A 5,302-nucleotide genomic window follows, 5' to 3' on the forward strand; every position below is an offset into this window, starting at 1 on the left:
CATTTTCCTTAAGTGGGTGGGTGCCCCTAGTTGGTGACCCCCACCCCCCACTAAGGGCAACGGTCGGCCCTAGTTGGTGACCCCCACCCCCCACTAAGGGCAACGGTCGCCCTTAGTGGGGGGTGGACTAAGGGCGATTGGTGCCCTTAGTCACCCCCATGTCGCCCTACTAAGGGCGACGGGGGTGACTATGTGGGGGGCACATGCGCCTCCCCCTTCCCCCTCCATTAAATGCTTGAAGCCTATCCTTTCCCCCCCCAAAAAAAAGCAATGCGGCATTCCCCTCTTCCCCCCCTAAGCAAAACGCACCCCCCCCCTCTGCAACGTCCCTCCCTCCCCCCTAAAGCAACACGACAGACCCCTCTCCCCCCCTTAAAAGCAAAACGCTCTCTCCCTCCCCCCTCCCTCCTAATAGTAAAACTCCCCCTCCCCTCCTTAAAAGAAAAACTCTCACAAAATCTCGCCCTCTCTCTCACAAACTCTCTCCCTCCCTAAATCCTAAAAGGATAGCCCCCTCTCTCTCACAAACTCTCTCCCTCCCTAAATCCTAAAAGGATAGCCCCCCCCCCCCCCCCCCCTCTCTCTCTCTCTCTCTCTCTCTCTCTCTCTCTCTCTCTCTCTCTCTCTCACCAACCCTTCCTTCACTCTCTTTTTCCCTCTCTCTCTCTATACATTTTCCTTCTTTCTTAATTGTTTCTTCTCTTCTTCTTTGTTTGTTCCTTATTTCTCTTCTTCATTGTTTCTTCTCTTCTTTATTTGTTCCTTCTTTCTCTTCTTTCAAAACCCTTTTTTTTTTAATTTAACCTTTTTTTCTCTGTTTATATCTATCTCTCTATTTATAACACCTCTATTTATATCTATTGCTTTTTTGCTCTATTTTTATCTTTTGCTTTCTTATATCTTTTAGGACTCTTTCTTCCTTGTTCAATCTCCTTCTTCTCGTGTTACTTGTTTGAATCCAAGTTGAGTTGCTCTAAGTCTTTGAAGAAAGGTGCTTCTTCAAAAACCATTAAAGAAACTAAGTAGGAGAGGTGGACAAGGGAGTTGAAAACAAAGCTAAGAATGAAGAGGGTTTCATGGTGACTTCTGCATCTCGCTTGCGATTAAAACTCCTACAAGACAGTCTTAACAGAATGAAGATAATCGTTAATCACTTTTTATCAAATCTTACATAAGGTATCTTTTGGATTACGTAGCATAACATGTGTGTGTGTGTGTGTGTGCATTGCAGGTGGTGAAATCCACTCCTTTGCCACCTATTCCCTTGTGTGCAGACTTGTGCCTAACCCCTCTATATGAAGAGTGCAATTTAGGTACAAGAAGCTAGCAAGGGAATTTATACGAATGGCTATGTTTGCTAATTGATGTAGGTTCATTTTCTCCATCTCCTCATCCCATAATCATGTTATCATGTTAGAGAAGTAACTCAAGATGATATTATTGCATGGGATGACATCTGGCGATTGAAAAATGAGGAGTTTAAGAATATGATCAAAGGCACAGAGTGGGAATTCATGAGCAACAAGAAGTTGTATATGTGGGACGGTAATCATCGAGTTGTGGCATGGACGGAGGACATTAATAAATGTGAGTCGACTTAAATTGCCTACTTTTTTGAATGTGGTCTTTTGTTTTATAAAATAGTTTTGGGACTAATTAGATTTGCACTAACTAACTGTAGCATTCAATAATGTCGCATCAAGATATCCTTGTGTTGATGCTATCCTTATTGAATTTAATGAGGATAGTGAGGGGGAGGTTCTTACAGTGATCGCTCGCTTAAACAGTAAGAGAATATATATTTTAAGACTCTTTGAATTAGGAATATTAGACGTACTATGTTTCAATCTTTCATCATAACCTTAAATTTTGTTGCCATAGGATGAATGAAGTGGGCTATGTTTCTTCGTCCCTTGTGGACAAAGTGTGCCTCTCATTAGGGCGCTTGGGCTGGCAAACAAAGAAAAATTTATGAAGCACACTAGAGAGATGAATAAGGCATGGATGGACAAGCATGCTTCAACACACACACAAAAGATCCTCCCATCATCCTGGTATAACTGCGAGCTTTCAAAACTTTCCCAAATAGTACTCCAAGTAAACCGTCAATCTTTAGACACTTGCAATACATGATAAACATTTGCATATCATCCACTAATGTTGTAATTCATGAATAATAGGATGAGTACCTCGGCCACCCAAGATATTGATCCCCTAGTAAATAGTTCGTCTCTGCACAAAAGTTTGAAGAGAAATGGAGAACAACATTTTATAAAGATGAATAATAGGATGAGTACCTTGGCCACCCAAGATATTGATCCCCTAGTAAATAGTTCGTCTGCACAAAATTTTGAAGAGAAATGGAGAACAACATTTTATAAAGATGAAAGAAAGTGGAGGCATGCGGTGATTACAAACTGTGCACAAGGAAAAGGTTTCTTTGAGTAAGAAATCCTACACTATTTCCTCTGTCTATTCCGTAGGCAACAACATTTTATGGTTTTAATGTTGCGGTTTAATTATGGTGTTGTGTCGTAGACGACTAGTGCAAGTTAATTGGAAAACCAGATAGTTTGACAGAGGATAGGCTATACAACTTGGTAGTAGTAGCTAGCTCGTTTAAAACCAAATGATCACAAAGCACAGATTTTGGATATTTTGATTGATGGCGATTTGTAGAGGTGCTGAAGGATTCACAAATCCCTAAAAGTATGTAATAATTACTTTTCCTATCTTCTTGATATTTACAAAGTACTCTATTTTGCTTGAATAACAATTTCAATGGTAATGCAACAAATGCAAGTTTATTCAGGGAATGGCTTTGAACAGAAGTTATATGGCATGAGATTAGAGTGCATGTGGTGTAGTCGTCCTTGCAGAAATATCAAAAAAGTACAAGGTAATTTTTCTAGATACATTCCTAGATGACCTCATCGATCTTAAGTGAATGTATTTTGGGAAGCTGTTCGAGGAAATGGTGGGATCCCTAAAGAAACAAGGTGTGGTAGCTTCGAACCTTGATGTCGTTAAGGCTACCAAGTGTGCTATGTTCAGGTGCGTAACATTCCATAAAGTGTACTTACTACTTGGTTATACTCTTATATTTGTAAACTAAACAGATATAATAATGTGTAGATGGATTTATAAGTACCATGTAGAGAGATCTATTACACATATGTACTTGCAATCTTAAAAGAATGGCACAATCCAAAACATGAAAGCACTATGTATACACAGCACCAACTTCGAGACCTTTGGGATGCAGATATATACAAGAGATGCCCATTGTTCCTTGACTTTTCAAGTGGCAAATTTTCCAAGAGTGAGAAGGAGATGTATACTCGGGCGGCTTGTAAAGCAAAGCAATCAACAATGGTATGAACTATACAATTAGATATTTCACTTTAATTTAAATATTTTTTCTTAAATATTTTCAAATGGTGAATTATATTGTGAAGCCTAGAAGTCTACGTGACAAATCACATGTTCAAGGCAAAGGTAAAGGTCTTATGAAAGATAAAGGGGATAATGAAGATGAAGAGGATGATGATGATAAAGAGAATGATAATAATAAAGGAGAAAAAGTGCCAAAAAAGGGATGCAACAAAGGGACAGGGAAAAGAAAAGTCACTACAGGAAGAGGACGACTCTGATACCTCTCCATCAAAATATGCAAAAGCGATTCTGATAATAGCACACGCAAGATTGAGGCAACCCCAAAAGTTGAAGAAGTTGGTCATGTAACAACACAGGTTGGGGTAGGGAACTCTTTTACTTGTGGTTTATTAGTATTATTGTTACATTGTTTGCATACTAACATAGATTAAGTTATGGATTCAGATAAGCTTGGCAAGAGGTGAAGTGCCAAATGCACCATTGTGACCAATTAATCCACCTAGCCTGGGTGACCTGACTCCAATCCAAATGAATTTTTCACGTATGATTTTACTCATTGTTGGTAATAATAATGTAAAGTATTTATGTGGTGCATGTAATTACAAAATGTACGCTTTGTAGGAGTGTCTTGTCATACCATGATAGTAGTCCTCGGTAGTACTCCCAGAGCGAACATCAAAGTGCTAGTTCCCCTACCGTTATAGAAGCCTCAGCATTAACAGGTGTAATAATCAATTGTGACCACATGTGAAATGATTGTAAAGGTGTGTCTTTTATATCCTATAATAATAATTGATGTATAACTCTACTCAACATGGTGTGGCACGACATCATCCTACAAAGATGATGGCATGTGTTGGGAATCCTTTGAAGATAGGTTGTGCACTTCTGAACCAGGAGTGTCCACCAAAGCTAGAACATGTCTTTGATATGTCAACATGGGAGACAGGACCTTTACTGTTAAGGTGTCAATACAAACACATCGTGTGATTGTATTATGGAAGTGAGGTTTCCCACAGGAGGTTCTATTTATGGTTACCCCAATGACATTATCCCACCATGGAATCTCTGCACATGTGAGTGATGAGATTATTCTCCCTTCATTAAGACCTTGTGTGTTGTTGTACATATGTTGCATGTGTGTATGGCATGCTTACATTTTTTGTGTATATCATTCTAATTAATTTCACATAGATGGAGAGGAGCATGCATTGCTTTAGCATTATGAGACCATCTTAGACGACAATGGCTCTATTATTATCATCGATACTATGTATCAACAAGTGGCAACCATTATAGGTCACGCGTCAAGCGTTCTGGCTTCTCCTTGGACACCTTGGTGAATGTGTGATGTACAATGCAAATTGGAAGGGTCTTTGGACAAGAGGTAAGCAACACTAATCATAGAGTTTGCCATTGAGCATCACTTTTTGCTACAAAAAATCATCTCATACTCCTACGCAGATACATACCCTCGTCGTTGCTACCTTCATGAGCATAGTTGGACAAAACCATACACAACCTTTCTCACCTAATTATATCATTGATCCTTGCAACATGATGCACTGGGGCAGATGCCCAGATGGGATAGCATGGCGAGGTATGGAGTTAAGTCTTGATATGCTCCTAAATAAGGGCCTTATATTTTTTGGTGGAATTAAGAGAGATGTTTTCTTTGCAGGTGGATCTCAGCGTGGATATAACTTTTGGGATAGCTTGTTGAGCCATCAATGTAAAGCAAGAGCAAGTGTTAGTAGAGCTTTATGCTAGATGTTGAGATTGTGCTATGGTAGCACAAAAATTAGGCATGAAAATTGATTGTATTGATCCAATTTCTATTTTTGGAGATACTTATCTCTTAATAGAACTATTCTTATCTTCTTATTTCTTTTAGGGTTTTTGGAGC

The sequence above is a fragment of the Cibotium barometz genome, chromosome 56 (assembly GCF_041138505.1).
Source record: "Cibotium barometz isolate CiBa-2024 chromosome 56, ASM4113850v1, whole genome shotgun sequence".
NCBI lineage: Eukaryota > Viridiplantae > Streptophyta > Polypodiopsida > Cyatheales > Cibotiaceae > Cibotium > Cibotium barometz.